Here is a 9,376-nt window from a genome sequence, read left to right on the forward strand (position 1 = left end):
TCATGTACTTAAGGTCCCAGTTCTTGCTTTGTCAATTTTCCCTCAGAGCAAAAATATAATTCCATCCATCAACACTGTGAATGAGCATAAAACTGCAACAAAATTTTTGTCTGAAGCCTTAGCTATATACAAAGTATCACTATTTCTAAGACAGTAATTAGACTGCCCAGCTGTGATAGGGGAGAGATTGGTTTCTGACCCAGTACCAGCCGAGAGGGAGCACATCAGCCCCAGTGAACAGGGGCCCTTGCTTAGAGGTGCCCATCCTGACCCTCTTGTCACTTGGTTTTTGTAGCTGGGAACCTAGTATTTCCTACCTAGATGACCTCCAGCCACTTTAAAGGCATGTATGTCCCTCTTCTGGGAGCCCCAGTTCCTACAGGCAAGCAGCATCATGCATCATGGCTACACATTCCTGGGTGCAAGGCGCGGCCAACAGTGAGTCTGTGTGGGTAGATTAGTGAATCAGTCCTGGCGGTGTACCCTGGAGAATTCTCACCTAAGCAAGAAGAAGCCCCTTGTGGTGCAAACCAGAGCTCAGGGATGGAAGGAAAGGGGCTAAAGGGTGGGAGGGAGAGACTAGGGCTGCCTCAGGACCAGGATCCAGATGGAAGGTACTCTGAGCTGGCTAAAGACTGTACATCGATACCTGGGTTTCCAATTCTTACAAAAGCATTCGCGTCGAAGTGGCAGATTGGAACGTATTTTATTCAACCCTGTGTTAGCTTGCCGTGTAACTTTTAACTCTTTAGCCACGTGGCACATGGGTTTTCATTGGTACTTTTGTCCCGATCCCCACCTGTTGGATCTGCCTGGAAGGAAACACTGCACCAGGAGCCCTTTAATTAAATCACTAAATTGACATAAATCACTCACCTGGGTAAGAGAAAGGTGCATGTTGGGGGACAGCATGGGCTACAGTTCAGGAGTTCCTATAGTGAATGTTCTGCCTTACCCTACCTGCCGCACCCTTTCTCGGACCTGCGCTGTGGCCTTCCTGGGTGGTAGGAAGTTTGGGATGGGCTGAAGGGCAGCTGTGAGGAAACCCTGAAGTAAGGTCTTTTGTCCCATTGCCGCCTCTCTCCCATCAATAATCCAGTATTACTAGGATGTAAAGACCCCGTACTCTGAAAAGGGTGCTCTGTGCATTATGGGATATGGGTTTGTTGTACCTCACCTGTTGTTCAAAATTGAATAAGATACCTGTTCAACAGTTTCTCTGCTCCCAGCCTTGCACAGAAATCTGTGGGAACTTCGAAATACATGTTCTATATATTTGTTACATATGGGACTCTCTTTTTTTTTTTTTTAAGATTTTATTTTTATTTATTTGACAGAGATCACAAGTAGAGAGGCAGGCCGAGAGAGAGGAAGCGAAGCAAGCTCCCTGCCGAGCAGAGAGCCCGATGCGAGGCTCGATCCCAGGACCCTGGGATCATGACCTGAGCCAAAGGCAGAGGCTTTAACCCGCTGAGCCACCCAGGCGCCCCGGGACTCTCTTATGATCTGGTATAGTTTAAAAACTTCAGCTTCAGAAATCTGAATAGAGTTCCTTCCCCATTATGTTTATTCCCAGTCTTCCTTGGTAAGGATGGGGATGGTAACAAGCTCTATATTAGAACAACATGAATAACCAGGTAAAACAATAGGATTTTTTTAATCCAATTAGAAAGCCTTAATGGTATATAAGAATGAAAAATAAAGTTAAGGAGCATCCCAGAGTCTTGATCCAAATGTCTGGTTGTGAGCAATTCCTTCTTGGCCTCAGGAAATCAGGACTAGATTCTAATCCATTTTCTATCTAAGAAATACTGAATGTTGATCTGGCACAAATATTCCTACAGTTCTGACCAGTCCCATATAGAAGAGTTTTTCCCTTTTAACCACATTTTCACTTTCTTACACTAAAAGTACCTTTTCCCTTTAGTTACCTAAAACAGATGCTGAGGATTTCCCACCATAAACTGCACATAAACATAATATGATGTCAGAAAAGATTAAGAATGCCAACTATCACATTTTGAATTTTCACCAGAATCTTGGGAACTTGGAGCCCTTTTACTTTCCACAACACCTGGGAAGGTGTGACTCATACTATTTTCATTTTGCATCTGAAGAATCAAATAACTAAGAAACAGATCTATTCAAATAAATAAGAAACAAATAACTAAGAATCAAATAACTAAAACAGATATCTCACTAGAAATGAGATAACATCTGTGAAAAACCCATTATTGAGATCGATCATGGCAGAAAAATTCTGCTCCTGACACATTTTTCGAGTAGGTCCTGGAAAAGCCTCTCAAGAAGACTTAAATGATCTTAGGGGTGTATTTACATTTGTACAGTTGAGCATCTAATCCTCCTCCTACCTTCTCCTGTCACCCAAGAGCTGCTTTTAATTGATGGGTGAATTAAAATAGAGTAGTAACATTTAAAATTATGTGATGTTTTTATTAACCTGAAATGATAGCTGGTGAAATGGGCCATTATTCCGTGAGACCTAATTATGTTAACACTGAAGATTTAGCGAGGCTAGCAGAAGCGAACTACAGAGAATTAGAAGGAAAAATAAGACCCATTTTCCTAAATAGTCCCAGCTTTTCAGAGGCATCACAAACTATTATTTAATTAGTGAAGTATGAATCGTATGGGGGGGGGGGGCTGACTAGAAGAGAGAAAAAATAATTACTACCTCTCCTACATCTGTCTGCCTCGACTCTGAAATTCCTGCGTGGTGAGAATGTGTCAAGTTCCGTTAAAGACAGAACATGCCGCAGTGTGTCTGTTCCCGCCGCCCTGCCCTGATAGGACCGCATTTCAGCTCTGCTCTTACAAGGCGCAGTCATTCTAATCTAACAAAAGAAGGAAAATGGCAGAAAATCACACACCTGAAGTCCTGTTAAGAATAGGTGATTCTCTTTGCCCCAGGCAGGCAAGAATATAATGTCATTTTTGTGCGTTTGTATTTGCGCTCTGAAGGAGGCCCGCTCCTGTGGGGGAATGGTTTTCCCTCTGTCGGTGTGAAACACGGCGAGAAAAACATTCTCCAAGGAAATAGCATTTTGAAATTTACCAGTCCGTGCCTACCCCTGTGAAGCCCTGAGTAATTGTTTTGGCTTCCGTGGTGTGATAAACACCTGAAGGCAGAGATTAGTGTCATCACTCCCCATCTCTTTTTCTCCCCCCCGGGGGAGGGGAGTGGGAAGCGTGGGGCCAAGGATGGGATGTCAGCGTTTGCCAGAATCCTTCCGTCGGCTGATGCCTAATTATGAGGACCCCAGCTAAATATTTAGTTTATTAAATTAATAGTGTGACAAGCATTGGAGTAGTTTTACAACCACTTAAACCCGTGTTTACATCCTGTGTAATTACAATTCATAATTGGGAAAGCAGTCAAATCTAAATGCATTCTGATCAATGGTTCTCGTTCTGCCAAATAGACCCAGCAGCACACATTATAGCAAGGGACTCTTAAAAGTGAATTTCTTTCTACACCTAGACTTCAAACCAGATTCGGGGAGGGAAATGGAGGGATTCTAGCAGTAAAGTGCTTTAAATCACATGTAAGATTTTGTGTGTATATGATTCCCCCACACACACCTCTCCGGGGTGGAGAACCTATTACAGCTCTGGTTTTTTGTTTTGTTTTGTTTGTGTTTTGTTTTTGTTTTTAATTTATAAAAGGCCTTAAAGTATAAGGATGACTGCTCTAAATTGAAATTTATCCTAACTATGGAAGTCCCATTAAATAATAAATTGTAGCAGGTGATGAGTGAAAATAATATGAAGGTATTTGAAAGTACATGTCCAGCGATCAGCTCTTTATTCATTTCATACTGACCTTCCTTGCCTAAGCTGCTAAGGGCATCTATACTGCCTTTTGTAGATAGCTATTTTAACATGTGCATGGTTGTTCTGGAAGTCAGGCATGAAGTAAAAGTGAAAATGGCCCGGAGCAACCGTGTAACGTGAGTGACAAATGATCCAAGTATCTTGGCGACTTGGTTTGTTTCTCATGGCAGCATGTGGACCAATGGAGATTCACATCCTCTGGAGCCCCAGGTTAACCTTTCTTCAGAGTCTGAAGGATATTGGTGGTTCAATAAGGGTTCTAAATAAAGCTCTTGGGAGAATCTCTGTTCCTGAGTAATATAAATATCTGCGTTAAAATGTGTATAGTAAAAACCTTGTACTTCACAATCAGTTCCAATTAAATAACTAAACTCTGGCAGTTGGATACATGGCATTTTTCATTGGATCTGAGTATGTCCGTATTTCTATGTAAATTCTTAATGCACACAACATATTTGCATTTTGGGCCCACATGCCTGTATTATTGATACTGAGTGAGGACTACCTCCAAGTAGAGGCAGATAGCCCTGGGTTGGTTTGAGACTCGCCTATGAGAGGATGTTACCTTGTAGATTTCAGTCCTTCCCCGTTCGGTCAGATTCTGTCACCTGGAATATGATCACACTCTGAAAAAGTCTGAAACGATGTAGGCTCCGATTTTGTTGTTAGGGTTGTGAGCACACAACCCACTCTGATTTCTCGACTGCAGGCATTGTGCTGGAAAGGGGTCAAAATGTTTCTTTTCCATACTGGTCCTAACATTTTTTAAAATTATTTTTATTAACATATAATGTATTATTTACCCCAGGGGTACAGGTCTGTGAATCATCAGATTTACACACTTCACAGCACTCACCATAGCACATATCCCCCCACAGTGTCCATCACCCAGTGACCCTTTCCCTATGGTCCTAACATTTTAAAAAGTAAAACACATGCCACACCGAAACACATTTGGATTGACTGGCATGGAGTCATTTTCTTTTTGTCTTGTTTGTTTCATTGTTATGGTTATTCTTGTTTACTAGCATTAGTTTGGGAGCAAAGTTCCTTCTAAGTTGTGGGCATTATTCTCATGCTTCAGGAAGCATATTTTCATTCCGCACTCTGTCCCCACCAGCACGATCTAAATCAGGAGGTCCTAGCCACCGAGGCTGCTGAGCACTTGAATGAGGTTAGTCGGAGCTGACATGTCCCGTGAATGTAAGATTACTCCCTGGATTTCAAAGTCTTTAGTACGAAACAAATGAGAAAAGAATGTGAATTCTCTAATAATTTTCATATTGATTACATGTTGGAATGATAATATTTTAGATATACTGGGTGAAATAAAATGTATTATTAGAATTGATTTTTAACTGTTTCTTTTTGCTTTTCTAATGTGGCTACCAGAGACTTTTAAATTACATATATGGCTCAATGTATTTCTATTGGACAGTAATGCTCTAGACACCTATTATTCCCATCTATAAAATGGGGCTAAGGATACTCATTCCACAGAGTTAATGTGAAAATAAAAATGAGCTTAATGAACACAAAATTACTTGGCAAGCTGGTAAACCACAGGAAGAGTCTGAAGTGCTGATGACTGTGATGATGGTATTTTCAAGCCCCAGTTCCATGTTTCCAGATTTTTCTGGAGATTTTCTGCCAGAGGTCTTACCCAATCTTCCTCTAAGAGTGCACCAGGACAATGAATGCATGGCTTTTCAACATTCTTCACCCTTGAAAACCCTACCCCACGTTAAGCTCGACAAGAAATCTCAGCAAATCGTCCCCACAGCTTCTACCCATGCTTAATGGTCTGACTCCTCACTTAGTTCTCGTTATATGATTTATGCTACGTTTTACTGGTTAACTATCCTAGCAGATGCAGACGCACACACAGAAGACTTTCTGTGTAATAGGGTCCTAGACATGCATTCACAAATATTTATCAGGCGCCCATTATGTACCAGGTGTTGATCTGGATGACTGAAACAACAGGGTCTAATACAAATTTGAGCATGTGCCCCTCTCACTATAGTTAAATAATGCAATTTAAGTAAACAACTCTATTCAGCAATAGAAATAAGAACTAAAACAAACTGAATTCCCGAAGAGAAAATGTTATATACATTAAAGATCTGCAGGTCGAATCTTATTTTAAAAACATGAGGGGAATATTCCCGATTAAAACTTGTGATGCACACTTCTTAAAAAGCAAACGGTCCTTTATGTGTGATCAATGCATCCCAAGTTACAGCTCTAATTTCACAGTTTGACATAGAACTCCTTGTCTTAACATAGAAACATCCGTACTTCTCAATCTTTGTCACACTTGGCCTTGGAACAAATTGTTCTCAGACTTGAACATGCATCAGCATCACCTGGAGGGCTTTAGTAAAATAGTTTGCTGGAACGGGCCCCTAGGGTTTCTGACTCCCTCGGTCTGGGGTGGAGCCTGAGGGTTTGACTGGTAACAAGGGCCCAGGTGAGGTGCTGCCTCTCGTCGAGACATCACCCTTTGAGACCCATCAGCTTAAGCTAATTAAAAACTTCAGTGCAATTTACCGAAAAGCTCGCAGGGCTTTATCTAACTCCCCTTCCCTGAGGCTCCGTTACCTAACATTAAAGTGGACATCTTGAGCTTCCCCCCACAGGGCGATGGTGAGAATTAATTGACAGCATGTCCATGAAACTGTTTAATCTGAGGTTCACATTCAGGAAATGTGAGTTGAAACCACACATTTCCAATTTAGCCATAAAATAAGGCAAAAGAGTTTCTTTCCCCAGCTTCTCCCACTCACATAATTGTAGCTATCGAGTAGAAATTCTGCTCTCTAAATTCAACTAATTTCACTGACAAAATGATAATAGAATCTTACAGTTGACACAGACCTCGGAGATTTTCTGGAGTGAGCAGTTAAATGTTTCGGACCAGGTAAATTGTCAAACCTTTTTTGTTTACTTTCTTGATTCAATAAAACAATCAAAACAATTGATCTGGTTGCACGTATCATTCCTCAACTTGAATATCTGGTTTTTCCGAAATTGAATTATTTGACTGAAACAAGCCACATCCAGACTACAAGAAAAATGGAAAGCAGATTCTCGTTTTTTCTTGTCAGGTCATGGTTGTAGCGTCCACACAGACGCTCTGAGGCCCTGAGAGATCCCACTTAATGAAAGCCCCATTCCTCCTACCTCCAGTTTGTCCATTCCCTCCCTCTGGGCCTTGGGTCTATGATGTTTCTCTGCCCACTAGAAAGGATCACGGCGCTGTTGATGCAAGGAATCAATGATCAAAAATTAATGTTAAAGCCCTTGGTAAGAGCGCATTACCACGAGCGGTGCTGCTGCTAGCAGAGAGAGCAGCCCAGCTGAGATCGTCCATCGGATTTGAGAACAAAATCTTGCAGATGGAATGTATCTTGAGAATAATGATGCATATCACTAATAACCTAGTGCTAAGTTATAAGCTTAAATTGGAGCCTTTGCAGAGGAATACACAGCCTCTGCGATTTCCAGTTTGGTGTAATAATATGGAAATGGCTTTTGGTGCCGGGATTGGATCGGTCTAAATGAGCTGGAATTGATAGCTGCCTGTAATACTAGGGGCAGGAGAGAGTGATCACGTCTGTGTCCTTGCTGACTTATCTAGGGCTCTCCAGACGTGACAGTTTTAAGGAGTGAGCCCTTAAATATGTTATGGAAACGCACTACAATATCCTGCAGCACAGAGCGAGGTACTTCTAAAATTGCCTCAACAAGAACACAGGATGGGAAGTCTCCTTTCCAGGGAAGGAAAGGGCTTTTGTTCCCATGAAAAGTAAAAGGAGATGGTAAGTACAGGGGAAAAAATGTGATAGAGAATACAGAGAAATATCTGTCTTCTTAGGAGACCCCCCCCCCCAAGCCCCGGTCCTCTCTGTCTGCTGGAAATGATAGCTTTCCAAAAGGCAGACACCTGTGCCTTTCCTTTCTGGGGACAACATAATGGACACTCGAGGACGAGACAGTAACACTCATGGTTAAAATGTTAAAACAGCAAAATTAAAAGCTCGGATCAATGACTTAGGAAATAAAGTCTTCTTCAATGGCTGTATTATAGCTAACATCTCAAGTACCATGCAACAGTTAACTTCACTAATAAGTCACTACTGCATGAGTAAATCACCAGGAATCGTGGAACAGTGGCAAACTTAGATTCAACGGAATCAAGCATGATGAGGCCCTTGCGAGGCATAGGAGAGTCCCAGTTACCTAATGTCCCAGCCTCATATTCTGGCCAGCCTGTGCTCCAGCTGAGTACCAGTGGTGGCTATCCCCTGAAGACACCAGACTCGAATGTTCTATGTGCCTCTGCATTTGTTGACCCTTCTGCCTGGTCTGTGCTATAGCATTGTGTCCATCGGGTGAGCTCATCCCTTAACCCGGTCCCAGCGCCTTCTTGCTTGTGCCCTGTTCCAGTTACTATTGCTGCATAACAAACTACCCAAAACTTAGTGGAGTAAAACAAGACAAGTGAGGATGGCTTGCCTCTTCTCCAAAATGTCTGGCACATTGCTTGGGGCTGATGCAGATGACGGAGGGCTGGCAGCTGGAACCGTAAGATCCACTCCCGAATGGCTTCTCACTTCAGTATCCAGGATAGTTGGGGGGAGAGGGTGGTTGAAGGCTGAACCTCACCTGGGACCACCCACCAGACTGTCTGCCCGTGGCCCCTCTGGCACAACAGCTGTGAGGTGACCAGACATCCTATGTAAAGGATACATTGTTCCAGTGAACAATGGAAGCCACATGTCTTTTATGACCTAGCTCCGGAATACACATGGCATTACCTTTGTCACATTCTAGCACTTGACACAGTCGCAAGCTAGCCCAGATTGCAGGGGAGAGGACAGAGACTCTGTCTCTCATTGGGAGGAGTGTCAATGATTTGGGGACCTTGTTCCCACTTTGACCCCTTCCGGATAGGGTAGTACTTTTCTCTGTTGCCCTCCCCTGTCCCTTGGGTCTCTATCAACACTGGCTTCAGGCTGTGCTGTGTGGCTGGCGTCATTGTATTGCCAGGGCCTAGCAATGCTCACATAAGAGAGTGGATAGAAAGTGCTTAGTGAGGCCACCCTGAGCATGGCTCAGACAGACAGTCCGTTTTAAGTTTGGATTCCAAGAAGGAAGTCCTCCATCAAAGGGTATATAACTCCACCCACATCACGCCCCACGGTGCCCTGCGGGAGGGCAGTGGGTGTGGGCAGGGCACGTGGTGGCTGAGAGAACGTAGATTCAGATCTGCCAGCGAGAGAGGCCCCTGGCAGCCACAGCCACCAACCTTCCCAGGGGCGAGTCATTGAAGACAAGTGCCAGCCGTGGCAAGCCAGCCAAGGGCTCCAGGCAAAGGGTAGACTTCCAAGTGCAGGGATACCCAGGGACAGAAATCACACAGGACCCAAGGCAGAGGATTCAGGCTGGCCGGGCACCTAGCATTCCCCCATTAGCCACAGTCATGCATGGCTTCAGCATGAAGGAATGGAATCCC

Source organism: Mustela lutreola, chromosome 10 (assembly GCF_030435805.1).
Source record: "Mustela lutreola isolate mMusLut2 chromosome 10, mMusLut2.pri, whole genome shotgun sequence".
Classification (NCBI taxonomy): Eukaryota; Metazoa; Chordata; class Mammalia; order Carnivora; family Mustelidae; genus Mustela; species Mustela lutreola.